Raw genomic sequence first — 14,875 nt, forward strand, 5'->3', positions numbered from 1 at the left:
ATTTGCCGTCATCTGGCTCGTACTTTCGCATTTTTCTCTTAATTGTTGGCCTGATCCTAGCCTTGTTATGGTTTGGATCACGTAGTTACGCGGTACCACACCCAAACAGTCAATTAAACCTGGTTGCGATTACTATTTTGGAGGATAACGCCAGTTATGTCTGGGTTTGGTCTGGTATTTGTCCTCATCTGGCTCGTAGTTTCGCGTTTTCGCATACTCGTTGGCCAGATCCTGGACTTCTTCTGGTTTGGATCACGTAGTAATGTGGTACCACACAGAAAGAGTCAATAGGAGCTGGTTCCGACTAGTATTTTAGAGGATAACGCTGGTTATGTCTGGGTTAGTTCTCGGATTTGCCGTCATCTGGCTCGTTTCTTCGCATTTTTCGCTTACTTGTTGGCCAGATCCTGGCCTTTTCCTAGCTTGGTCCACGTAGTAATGAGGTACCCCACTGAAGCAGTCAATAAAACCTGGTTGCGATTATTATTTTGGAGGATTACGCCGGTTATGTTTGGGTTAGGTCTGGTATTTGCCGTCATCTGGCTCGTACTTTCGCATTTTTCTCTTAATTGTTGGCCTGATCCTAGCCTTTTTATGGTTTGGATCACGTAGTTACGCGGTACCACACCCAAACAGTCAATTAAACCTGGTTGCGATTAATATTTTAGAGGATAACGCCGGTTATGTCTCGGTTAGGTCTGGGATTTGCCCTCATCTAGCTCATACTTTCGCATTTTTCGCACACTTGTTGGCCAGATCCTGGCCTTCTTCTGGCTTGGATCACATAGAAACGCGGTACCACACCGAAACAGTCAATTAAACCTGGTTGCGATTAATATTTTAGAGGATAACGCCGGTTATGTCTAGGTTAGGTCTGGAATTTGCCCTCATCTGGCTCGTACTTTCGCATTTTTCGCATACTTGTTGGCCAGATCCTGGCCTTCTTCTGGCTTGGATCACATAGAAACGCGGTACCACACCGAAACAGTCAATTAAACCTGGTTGCGATTACTATTTTGGAGGATAACGCCAGTTATGTCTGGGTTTGGTCTGCTATTTGCCCTCATCTGGCGCGTGCTTTCGCGTTTCTCGCATTGTTGTTGGCCAGATCCTGGGTTTTTTCTGGTTTGGATCCCGTAGTAATGTGGTACCACACTGAAACAGTCAATAGAATCTGGTTCCGAATAGTATTTTAGAGGATAACGCAGGTTACGTCTCGGTTAGGTCTGGGATTTGCCCTCATCTGGCTCGTACCTTCGCATTTTTCGCCTACTAGTTGGCAAGACCCTCGACTTTTTCTGGTTGGGATCACGTAGTAATGCGGTACCACACCGAAGCAGTCAATTAAACCTGGTTGCGATTATTATATAAGAGGATTACGCCGGTTATGTTTGGGTTAGGTCTGGTATTTGCCCTCATCTGGCTCGTACTTTCGCATTTTTCGCATACTTGTTGGCCAGATCCTGGCCATTTTCTGGTTTGGATCCCGTAGTAATGTGGTTCCTCACCGAAACAGTCAATTAAACCTGGTTGCGATTAATATTTTAGAGGATAACACCGGTTATGTCTGGGTTAGGTCTGGGATTTGCCATCATCTGTCTCGTGCTTTCGTATTTTTCGCATACTTGTTGGCCAGGTCCTGGGTTTTTTCTGGTTTGGATCCCGTAGTAATGAAGTTCCACAACGAAACAGTCAATTAAACCTGGTTGCGATAAATATTTTAGAGGAGAACGCCGGTTATATCTCGGGTAGGTCTGGGATTTGCCGTCATCTGGCTCGTATTTTCGCATTTTTCGCATACTTGTTGGCCAGATCCTGGCCTTTTTCTGGCTTGGACCACGTAGTAATGTGGTATCACACTGAACAGTCAATTAAACCTGGTTGCGATTAATATTTTAGAAGATAACGCCGGTTATGTCTCGGTTAGGTCTGGGATTTGCCATCATCTGTCTCGTGCTTTCGTATTTTTCGCATACTTGTTGGCCAGATCCTGGCCTCTTTCTGGTTTGTATCACGCAGTAATATGGTACCACACTGAAACAGTCAATAGAATCTGGTTGCGAATAGTATTTTAGAGGATAACGCAGGTTACGTCGGGGTAAGTTCTGGTATTTGCAATCATCTGGCTCATACTTTCGCGTTTTTCGCATACTTGTTGGCCAGGTCCTGGGTTTTTTCAGGTTTGGATCCCGTAGTAATGAGGTTCCACACCGAAACAGTCAATTAAACCTGGTTGCGATTAATATTTTAGAAGATAACGCCGGTTATGTCTCGGGAAGTTCTGGTATTTGCAATCATCTGGCTCATACTTTCGCAATTTTCGCGTACTTGTTGGCCAGGTCCTGGGTTTTTTCTGGTTTGGATCCCGTAGTAATGAAGTTCCACAACGAAACAGTCAATTAAACCTGGTTGCGATAAATATTTTAGAGGAGAACGCCGGTTATATCTCGGGTAGGTCTGGCTTTTGCAATCATCTGGCTCATACTTTCGCGTTTTTCGCATACTTGTTGGCCAGATCCTGGGTTTTTTCTGGTTTGGATCCCGTAGTAATGAAGTTCCACACCGAAACAGTCAATTAAACCTGGTTGCGATTAATATTTCAGAGGATCACGCCGGATATGTCTCGGGTAGGTCTGGGATTTGCCGTCATCTGGCTCGTATTTTCGCATTCTTCGCATACTTGTTGGCCAGATCCTGGCCTTCTTCTGTCTTGGACCACGTAGTAATGTGGTATCACACTGAAACAGTCAATTAAATCTGGTTGCGATTAATATTTCAGAGGATCACGCCGGTTATGTCTCGGGTAGGTCTGGGATTTGCCCTCATCTGGCCCGTACTTTCGCATTTTTCGCATACTTGTTGGCCAGATCCTGGCCGTTTCTGGCTTGGACCACGTAGTAATTTGGTACCACACTGAAACAGTCAATTAAAGCTGGTTCCGATTAATATTTTAGAGGATAACGCAGGTTATGTCTGGGTAAGGTCTGGTGTTTGCTCTCATCTGGCTCGTACTTTCGCATTTTTCGCATACTTGTTGGCCAAATCATCGCCTTTTTCTGGTTTGGCTCACGTAGTAGTGCGGTACCACACCGAAATTGTCAACTACACCTGGTTGCGATTAATATTTTACAGGATAACGCCGGTTATGTCTCGGTTAGGTCTGGGATTTGCCCTCATCTGGCTCGTACCTTCGCATTTTTCGCCTACTAGTTGGCAAGACCCTGGACTTTTTCTGGTTGGGATCACGTAGTAATGCGGTACCACACCGAAGCAGTCAATTAAACCTGGTTGCGATTATTATATAAGAGGATTACGCCGGTTATGTTTGGGTTAGGTCTGGTATTTGCCCTCATCTGGCTCGTACTTTCGCATTTTTCGCATACTTGTTGGCCAGATCCTGGCCATTTTCTGGTTTGGATCCCGTAGTAATGTGGTTCCTCACCGAAACAGTCAATTAAACCTGGTTGCGATTAATATTTTAGAGGATAACGCCGGTTATATCTGGGTTAGGTCTGGGATTTGCCCTCATCTGGCTCGTACTTTTGCATTTTTCGCATACTTGTTGGCCAGATCCTGGGCATTTTCTGGTTTGGATCAGGTAGTAATGTGGTACCACACTGAAACAGTCAATAAAAGCTGGTTCCGAATAGTATTTTAGGGGATAACGCAGGTTACGTCTGGGTTAGTTCTGGTATTTGCAATCATCTGGCTCATACTTTCGCGTTTTTCGCATACTTGTTGGCCAGATCCTGGGGTTTTTCAGGTTTGGATCCCGTAGTAATGAGGTTCCACACCGAAACAGTCAATTAAACCTGGTTGCGATTAATATTTTAGAAGATAACGCCGGTTATGTCTCGGTTAGGTCTGGGATTTGCCATCATCTGTCTCGTGCTTTCGTATTTTTCGCATACTTGTTGGCCAGATCCTGGCCTCTTTCTGGTTTGTATCACGCAGTAATATGGTACCACACTGAAACAGTCAATAGAATCTGGTTGCGAATAGTATTTTAGAGGATAACGCAGGTTACGTCGGGGTAAGTTCTGGTATTTGCAATCATCTGGCTCATACTTTCGCGTTTTTCGCATACTTGTTGGCCAGGTCCTGGGTTTTTTCTGGTTTGGATCCCGTAGTAATGAAGTTCCACAACGAAACAGTCAATTAAACCTGGTTGCGATAAATATTTTAGAGGAGAACGCCGGTTATATCTCGGGTAGGTCTGGGATTTGCCGTCATCTGGCTCGTATTTTCGCATTTTTCGCATACTTGTTGGCCAGATCCTGGCCTTTTTCTGGCTTGGACCACGTAGTAATGTGGTATCACACTGAACAGTCAATTAAACCTGGTTCCGGTTAATATTTTAGAGGATAACGCCGGTTATGTCTCGGGTAGATCTGGAATTTGCCCTCATCTTGCTCGTGCTTTCGTATTTTTCGCATACTTGTTGGCCAGATCCTGGGCATTTTCTGGTTTGGATCACGTAGTAATGTGGTACCATACTGAAACAGTCAATTAAACCTGGTTCCGATTAATATTTTCGAGGATAACGCTGGTTATGTCTGGGTTAGTTCTGGTATTTGCAATCATCTGGGTCATACTTTCGCGTTTTTCGCATACTTGTTGGCCAGGTCCTGGGTTTTTTCTGGTTTGGATCCTGTAGTAATGAAGTTCCACAACGAAACAGTCAATTAAACCTGGTTGCGATAAATATTTTAGAGGATAACGCCGGTATATATCTCGGGTAGGTCTGGGATTTGCCGTCATCTGGCTCGTATTTTCGCATTTTTCGCATACTTGTTGGCCAGATGCTGGCCTTTTTCTGGCTTGGACCACGTAGTAATGTGGTATCACACTGAAGCAGTCAATTAAACCTGGTTGCGATTAATATTTTCGAGGATAACGCCGGTTATGTCTCGGGAAGTTCTGGTATTTGCAATCATCTGGCTCATACTTTCGCAATTTTCGCGTACTTGTTGGCCAGATCTTGGGTTTTTTGTGGTTTGGATCCCGTCGTAATGTGGCTCCACACCGAAGCAGTCAATTAAACCTGGTTGCGATGAATATTTTGGAGGATAACGCTGGTTATGTTTGGGTTAGTTCTGGTATTTGCAATCATCTGGCTCGTACTTTCGCATTTCTCGCATACTAGTTGGCAAGATCCTGGGCTTATTTTGGTTTGGATCACGTAGTAATGTGGTACCACAGTGAAACAGTCAATAAAAGCTGGTTCCGAATAGTATTTTAGAGGATAACGCAGGTTACGTCTGGGTTAGTTCTGGCTTTTGCAATCATCTGGCTCATACTTTCGCGTTTTTCGCATACTTGTTGGCCAGATCCTGGGTTTTTTCTGGTTTGGATCCCGTAGTAATGAAGTTCCACACCGAAACAGTCAATTAAACCTGTGTGCGATTAATATTTCAGAGGATCACGCCGGTTATGTCTCGGGTAGGTCTGGGATTTGCCGTCATCCGGCTCGTATTTTCGCATTCTTCGCATACTTGTTGGCCAGATCCTGGCCTTTTTCTGGTTTGGATCACGTAGTAATGCGGTACCACACCGAAACGTTCAACTACACCTGGTTGCGATTAATATTTTAGAGGATAACGCCGGTTATGTCTGTGTTAGGTCTGGGATTCGCTCTCATCTGGCTCGTACTTTCGCATTTTTCGCATACTTGTTGGCCAGATCCTGGCCTTATTCTGGCTTGGACCACGTAGTAATGTGGTATCACACTGAAACAGTCAATAGAATCTGGTTCCGAATAGTATTTTAGAGGATAACGCAGGTTACGTCTGGGTTAGTTCTGGCATTTGCAATCATCTGGCTCATACTTTCGCGTTTTTCGCATACTTGTTGGCGAGATACTGGGTTTTTTCTGGTTTGGATCCCGTAGTAATGAAGTTCCACATCGAAACAGTCAATTAAACCTGGTTGCTATTATATTTTAGAGGATAACGCCGGTTATGTCTCGGGTAGGTCTGGGATTTGCCGTCATCTGGCCCGTATGTTCGCATTTGTCGCATACTTGTTGGCCAGATCCTGGCCTTTTTCAGGCTTGGACGACGTAGTAATGTGGTATCACACTGAAACAGTCAATTAAACCTGGTTGCTATTAATATTTTAGAGGATAACGCCGGTTATGTGTCGGTTAGGTCAGGGATTTGCCCTCATCTTGCTCGTGCTTTCGTATTTTTCGCATAATTGTTGGCCAGATCCTGGCCTTCTTCTGGGTTGGACCACGTAGTAATGTGGCAACACACTGAAACAGTCAATTAAACCTGGTTCCGATTAATATTTTAGAGGATAACGCCGGTTATGTCTTGGTTAGGTCTGGTATTTGCCCTCATCTGACTCGTACCTTCGCATTTTTCGCTTACTTGTTGGCCAGATCCTGACCTTTTTCTGGCTTGGACCACGTAGTAATGAGGTACCACACTGAAGCAGTCAATAAAACCTGGTTCCGATTAATATTTTAGAGGATAACGCTGGTTATGTCTGGGTTAGTTCTGGTATTTGCAATCATCTGGCTCATACTTTCTCGTTTTTCGCATACTTGTTGGCCAGATCCTGGGTTTTTTCTGGTCTGGATCCCGTAGTAATGAAGTACAACACCGAAACAGTCAATTAAACCTGGTTGCGATTAATATTTTCGAGGATAACGCTGGTTATGTCGCGGGTAGGTCTGGGATTTGCCGTCATCTGGCTCGTATTTTCGCATTTTTCGCATACTTGTTGGCCAGATCCTGGCCTTTTTCTGGCTTGGACAACGTAGTAATGCGGTATCACACTGAAACAGTCAATTAAACCTGGTTCCGATTAATATTTTAGAGGATAACGCCGGTTATGTCTGGGTTAGGTCTGGTATTTGCCGTCATCTGGCACGTACTTTCGCATTTTTCGCATACTTGTTGGCCAAATCATCGCCTTTTTGTGGTTTGGCTCACGTAGTAATGCGGTACCACACCGAAATTGTTAACTACACCTGGTTGCGATTAATATTTTAGAGGATAACGCCGGTTATGTCTCGGTTAGGTCTGGGATTTGCCCTCATCTGGCTCGTACCTTCGCATTTTTCGCCTACTTGTTGGCAAGATCCTGGGCTTTTTCTGGTTGGGATCACGTACTAATGCGGTACCACACCGAAGCAGTCAATTAAACCTGGTTGCGATTATTATTTTGGAGGATTACGCCGGTTATGTTTGGGTTAGGTCTGGTATTTGCCGTCATCTGGCTCGTACTTTCGCATTTTTCTCTTAATTGTTGGCCTGATCCTAGCCTTTTTATGGTTTGGATCACGTAGTTACGCGGTACCACACCCAAACAGTCAATTAAACCTGGTTGCGATTACTATTTTGGAGGATAACGCCAGTTATGTCTGGGTTTGGTGTGGTATTTGTCCTCATCTGGCTCGTAGTTTCGCGTTTTCGCATACTCGTTCGTCAGATCCTGGCCTTTTTCTGGTTTGGATCAGGTAGTAATGTGGTACCGCACTGAAACTGTCAATAGAAGCTGGTTCCGAATAGTATTTTAGAGGATCACGCTGGTTATGTCTGGGTTAGTTCTCGGATTTGCCGTCATCTGGCTCGTGTCTTCGCATTTTTCGCTTACTTGTTGGCCAGATCCTGGCCTTTTCCTGGCTTGGTCCACGTAGTAATGAGGTACCCCACTGAAGCAGTCAATAAAACCTGGTTCCGATTAATATTTTGGAGGATAACGCTGGTTGTGTCTGGGATTGGTCTGGTATTTGCCATCATCTGGCTCGTGCTTTCGCGTTTTTCGCATACTTGTTGGCCAGATCCTGGGTTTTTTCTGGTTTGAATCCCGTAGTAATGAAGTTCCACACCGAAACAGTCAATTAAACCTGGTTGCAGTTAATATTTTAGAGGATAACGCCGGTTATGTCTCGGTTAGGTCTGGGATTTGCCGTCATCTGGCCCGTATGTTCGCATTTGTCGCATACTTGTTGGCCAGATCCTGGCCTTTTTCTGGCTTGGACCACGTAGTAATGTGGTATCACACTGAAAGAGTCAATTAAACCTGGTTGCTATTAATATTTTAGAGGATAACGCCGGTTATGTCTCGGTTAGGTCTGGGATTTGCCCTCATCTTGCTCGTGCTTTCGTATTTTTCGCATAATTGTTGGCCAGATCCTGGCCTTCTTCTGGGTTGGACCACGTAGTAATGTGGCAACACACTGAAACAGTCAATTAAACCTGGTTCCGATTAATATTTTAGAGGATAACGCCGGTTATGTCTTGGTTAGGTCTGGTATTTGCCCTCATCTGGCTCGTACCTTCGCATTTTTCGCTTACTTGGTGGCCAGATCTTGGCCTTTTTCTGGCTTGGACCACGTAGTAATGAGGTACCACACTGAAGCAGTCAATAAAACCTGGTTCCGATTAATATTTTAGAGGATAACGCTGGTAATGTCTGGGTTAGTTCTGGTATTTGCAATCATCTGGCTCATACTTTCGCGTTTTTCGCATACTTGTTGGCCAGATCCTGGGTTTTTTCTTGTCTGGATCCCGTAGTAATGAAGTACAACACCGAAACAGTCAATTAAACCTGGTTGCGATTAATATTTTAGAGGATAACGCCGGTTATGTCGCGGGTTGGTCTGGGATTTGCCGTCATCTGGCTCGTATTTTCGCATTTTTCGCATACTTGTTGGCCAGATCCTGGCCTTTTTCTGGCTTGGACAACGTAGTAATGCGGTACCCCACTGAAGCAGTCAATTAAACCTGGTTGCGATGAATATTTTGGAGGATAACGCTGGTTATGTTTGGGTTAGTTCTGGTATTTGCAATAATCTGGCTCGTACATTGCGCATTTTTCGCATACTTGTTGGCAAGATCCTGTGCTTTTTTTGGTTTGGATCACGTAGTAATGTGGTACCACACTGAAACAGCCAATAAAAGCTGGTTCCGAATAGTATTTTAGAGGATAACGCAGGTTACGTCTGGGTTAGTTCTGGTATTTGCAATCATCTGGCTCATACTTTCGCGTTTTTCGCTTACTTGTTGGCCAGATCCCGGGTTTTTTCTGGTTTGGATCCCGTAGTAATGACGTTCCACGCCGAAACAGTCAACTAAACCTGGTTGCGATTAATATTTTAGAGGATAACGCCGGTTATGTCTCGGGTAGGTCTGGGATTTGCTGTCATCTGGCTCGTATTTTCGCAATTCTTCGCATACTTGTTGGCCAGATCCCGGCCTTTTTTTGGCATGGACCACGTAGTGATGTGGTATCACACTGAAACAGTCAATTAAACCTGGTTGCAGTTAATATTTTAGAGGATAACGCCGTTTATGTCTCGGGTAGGTCTGGGATTTGCCGTCATCTGGCTCCTATTTTCGCATTTTTCGCATACTTGTTGGCCAGATCCTGGCCTTTTTCTGGCTTGGACCACGTAGTAATGTGGTATCACACTGAAACAGTCAATAGAATCTGGTTCCGAATAGTATTTGAGAGGATAACGCGGGTTACGTTTGGGTTAGTTCTGGTATTTGCAATCATCTGGCTCACACTTTCGCGTTTTTCGCATACTTGTTGGCCAGATCCTGGCCTTTCTCTGGCTTGGACCACGTAGTAATGTGGTACCACACTGAAACAGTCAATTAAACCTGGTTCCGATAAATATTTTAGAGGATAACGCCGGTTATGTCTGGGTTAGGTCTGGTATTTGCCCCCATCTGGCACGTACTTTCGCATTTTTCGCATACTTGTTGGCCAAATCATCGCCTTTTTGTGGTTTGGCTCACGTAGTAATGCGGTACCACACCGAAATTGTTAACTACACCTGGTTGCGATTAATATTTTAGAGGATAACGCCGGTTATGTCTCGGTTAGGTCTGGGATTTGCCCTCATCTGGCTCGTACCTTCGCATTTTTCGCCTACTTGTTGGCAAGATCCTGGGCTTTTACTGGTTGGGATCACGTACTAATGCGGTACCACACCGAAGCAGTCAATTAAACCTGGTTGCGATTATTATTTTGGAGGATTACGCCGGTTATGTTTGGGTTAGGTCTGGTATTTGCCGTCATCTGGCTCGTACTTTCGCATTTTTCTCTTAATTGTTGGCCTGATCCTAGCCTTGTTATGGTTTGGATCACGTAGTTACGCGGTACCACACCCAAACAGTCAATTAAACCTGGTTGCGATTACTATTTTGGAGGATAACGCCAGTTATGTCTGGGTTTGGTCTGGTATTTGTCCTCATCTGGCTCGTAGTTTCGCGTTTTCGCATACTCGTTGGCCAGATCCTGGACTTCTTCTGGTTTGGATCACGTAGTAATGTGGTACCACACAGAAAGAGTCAATAGGAGCTGGTTCCGACTAGTATTTTAGAGGATAACGCTGGTTATGTCTGGGTTAGTTCTCGGATTTGCCGTCATCTGGCTCGTTTCTTCGCATTTTTCGCTTACTTGTTGGCCAGATCCTGGCCTTTTCCTAGCTTGGTCCACGTAGTAATGAGGTACCCCACTGAAGCAGTCAATAAAACCTGGTTGCGATTATTATTTTGGAGGATTACGCCGGTTATGTTTGGGTTAGGTCTGGTATTTGCCGTCATCTGGCTCGTACTTTCGCATTTTTCTCTTAATTGTTGGCCTGATCCTAGCCTTTTTATGGTTTGGATCACGTAGTTACGCGGTACCACACCCAAACAGTCAATTAAACCTGGTTGCGATTAATATTTTAGAGGATAACGCCGGTTATGTCTCGGTTAGGTCTGGGATTTGCCCTCATCTAGCTCATACTTTCGCATTTTTCGCACACTTGTTGGCCAGATCCTGGCCTTCTTCTGGCTTGGATCACATAGAAACGCGGTACCACACCGAAACAGTCAATTAAACCTGGTTGCGATTAATATTTTAGAGGATAACGCCGGTTATGTCTAGGTTAGGTCTGGAATTTGCCCTCATCTGGCTCGTACTTTCGCATTTTTCGCATACTTGTTGGCCAGATCCTGGCCTTCTTCTGGCTTGGATCACATAGAAACGCGGTACCACACCGAAACAGTCAATTAAACCTGGTTGCGATTACTATTTTGGAGGATAACGCCAGTTATGTCTGGGTTTGGTCTGCTATTTGCCCTCATCTGGCGCGTGCTTTCGCGTTTCTCGCATTGTTGTTGGCCAGATCCTGGGTTTTTTCTGGTTTGGATCCCGTAGTAATGTGGTACCACACTGAAACAGTCAATTAAACCTCGTTGCGAATAATATTTCAGAGGATATCGCCGGTTATGTCTGGGTTAGTTCTGGTATTTGCATTCAACTGCTTCATTCTTTCGCGTTTTTCTCATAGTTGTTGGCCAGATCCTGGGTTTCTTCCGGTTTGGATCCCGTAGTAATGTGGTTCCACACCGAAACAGTCAATTAAACCTGTTTGCGATTAATATTTTAGAGGATATCGCCGGTTATGTCTCGGTTAGGTCTGGGATTTGCCCTCATCTGGCTCATACTTTCGCATTTTTCGCAATCTTGTTGGCCAGATCCTGGCCTTCTTCTGGCTTGGATCACATAGAAACGCGGTACCACACCGAAACAGTCAATTAAACCTGGTTGCGATTAATATTTTAGAGGATATCGCCGGTTATGTCTCGGTTAGGTCTGGGATTTGCCCTCATCTGACTCGTACTTTCGCACTTTTCGCATACTTGTTGGCCAGATCCTGGGCTTTTTCTGGTTTGGATCACGTAGTAATGTGGTACCACACTGTCAATAAAAGCTGGTTCCGCTTAGTATTTGAGAGGATAACGCTGGTTCTGTCTGGGACAGTTCTGGTATTTGCAATCATCTGACACATACTTTCGCGTTTTTCTCATAGTTGTTGGCCAGATCCTGGGTTTTTTCCGGTTTGGATCCCGCAGTAATGTGGTTCCACACCGAAGCAGTCAATTAAACCTGTTTGCGGTTAATATTTTAGAGGATATCGCCGGTTATGTCTGGGTTAGGTCTGGTATTTGCCCTCATCTGGCTCGTATTTTCGTATTTTTCGCATACTTGTTGGCCAGATCCTGGCCTTCTTCTGGCTTGGACCACGCAGTAATGTGGTACCACACTGAAACAGCCAATTAAACGTGGTTCCGATTAATATTTTAGAGGATAACGCCGGTTATGTCTGGGCTAGGTCTGGAATTTGCCCCCATCTGGCTCGTACTTTCGCATTTTTCGCATTCTTGTTGGCCAGATCCTGGGCTTTTTCTGGTTTGGATCCTGTAGTAATGAAGTTCCACAACGAAACAGTTAATTAAACCTGGTTGCGATAAATATTTTAGAGGATAACGCCGGTTATATCTCGGGTAGGTCTGGGATTTGCCGTCATCTGGCTCGTATTTTCGCACTTTTCGCATACTTGTTGGCCAGATGCTGGCCTTTTTCTGGCTTGGACCACGTAGTAATGTGGTATCACACTGAAGCAGTCAATTAAACCTGGTTGCGATTAATATTTTCGAGGATAACGCCGGTTATGTCTCGGGAAGTTCTGGTATTTGCAATCATCTGGCTCATACTTTCGCAATTTTCGCGTACTTGTTGGCCAGATCTTGGGTTTTTTGTGGTTTGGATCCCGTCGTAATGTGGCTCCACACCGAAGCAGTCAATTAAACCTGGTTGCGATGAATATTTTGGAGGATAACGCTGGTTATGTTTGGGTTAGTTCTGGTATTTGCAATCATCTGGCTCGTACTTTCGCATTTCTCGCATACTAGTTGGCAAGATCCTGGGCTTATTTTGGTTTGGATCACGTAGTAATGTGGTACCACAGTGAAACAGTCAATAAAAGCTGGTTCCGAATAGTATTTTAGAGGATAACGCAGGTTACGTCTGGGTTAGTTCTGGCTTTTGCAATCATCTGGCTCATACTTTCGCGTTTTTCGCATACTTGTTGGCCAGATCCTGGGTTTTTTCTGGTTTGGATCCCGTAGTAATGAAGTTCCACACCGAAACAGTCAATTAAACCTGTGTGCGATTAATATTTCAGAGGATCACGCCGGTTATGTCTCGGGTAGGTCTGGGATTTGCCGTCATCCGGCTCGTATTTTCGCATTCTTCGCATACTTGTTGGCCAGATCCTGGCCTTTTTCTGGTTTGGATCACGTAGTAATGCGGTACCACACCGAAACGTTCAACTACACCTGGTTGCGATTAATATTTTAGAGGATAACGCCGGTTATGTCTGTGTTAGGTCTGGGATTCGCTCTCATCTGGCTCGTACTTTCGCATTTTTCGCATACTTGTTGGCCAGATCCTGGCCTTATTCTGGCTTGGACCACGTAGTAATGTGGTATCACACTGAAACAGTCAATAGAATCTGGTTCCGAATAGTATTTTAGAGGATAACGCAGGTTACGTCTGGGTTAGTTCTGGTATTTGCAATCATCTGGCTCATACTTTCGCGTTTTTCGCATACTTGTTGGCGAGATACTGGGTTTTTTCTGGTTTGGATCCCGTAGTAATGAAGTTCCACACCGAAACAGTCAATTAAACCTGGTTGCTATTATATTTTAGAGGATAACGCCGGTTATGTCTCGGGTAGGTCTGGGATTTGCCGTCATCTGGCCCGTATGTTCGCATTTGTCGCATACTTGTTGGCCAGATCCTGGCCTTTTTCTGGCTTGGACGACGTAGTAATGTGGTATCACACTGAAACAGTCAATTAAACCTGGTTGCTATTAATATTTTAGAGGATAACGCCGGTTATGTGTCGGTTAGGTCAGGGATTTGCACTCATCTTGCTCGTGCTTTCGTATTTTTCGCATAATTGTTGGCCAGATCCTGGCCTTCTTCTGGGTTGGACCACGTAGTAATGTGGCAACACACTGAAACAGTCAATTAAACCTGGTTCCGATTAATATTTTAGAGGATAACGCCGGTTATGTCTTGGTTAGGTCTGGTATTTGCCCTCATCTGACTCGTACCTTCGCATTTTTCGCTTACTTGTTGGCCAGATCCTGACCTTTTTCTGGCTTGGACCACGTAGTAATGAGGTACCACACTGAAGCAGTCAATAAAACCTGGTTCCGATTAATATTTTAGAGGATAACGCTGGTTATGTCTGGGTTAGTTCTGGTATTTGCAATCATCTGGCTCATACTTTCTCGTTTTTCGCATACTTGTTGGCCAGATCCTGGGTTTTTTCTGGTCTGGATCCCGTAGTAATGAAGTACAACACCGAAACAGTCAATTAAACCTGGTTGCGATTAATATTTTCGAGGATAACGCTGGTTATGTCGCGGGTAGGTCTGGGATTTGCCGTCATCTGGCTCGTATTTTCGCATTTTTCGCATACTTGTTGGCCAGATCCTGGCCTTTTTCTGGCTTGGACAACGTAGTAATGCGGTATCACACTGAAACAGTCAATTAAACCTGGTTCCGATTAATATTTTAGAGGATAACGCCGGTTATGTCTGGGTTAGGTCTGGTATTTGCCGTCATCTGGCACGTACTTTCGCATTTTTCGCATACTTGTTGGCCAAATCATCGCCTTTTTGTGGTTTGGCTCACGTAGTAATGCGGTACCACACCGAAATTGTTAACTACACCTGGTTGCGATTAATATTTTAGAGGATAACGCCGGTTATGTCTCGGTTAGGTCTGGGATTTGCCCTCATCTGGCTCGTACCTTCGCATTTTTCGCCTACTTGTTGGCAAGATCCTGGGCTTTTTCTGGTTGGGATCACGTACTAATGCGGTACCACACCGAAGCAGTCAATTAAACCTGGTTGCGATTATTATTTTGGAGGATTACGCCGGTTATGTTTGGGTTAGGTCTGGTATTTGCCGTCATCTGGCTCGTACTTTCGCATTTTTCTCTTAATTGTTGGCCTGATCCTAGCCTTTTTATGGTTTGGATCACGTAGTTACGCGGTACCACACC

This window comes from Colletes latitarsis, chromosome 3 (genome assembly GCF_051014445.1).
Source record: "Colletes latitarsis isolate SP2378_abdomen chromosome 3, iyColLati1, whole genome shotgun sequence".
Classification (NCBI taxonomy): Eukaryota; Metazoa; Arthropoda; class Insecta; order Hymenoptera; family Colletidae; genus Colletes; species Colletes latitarsis.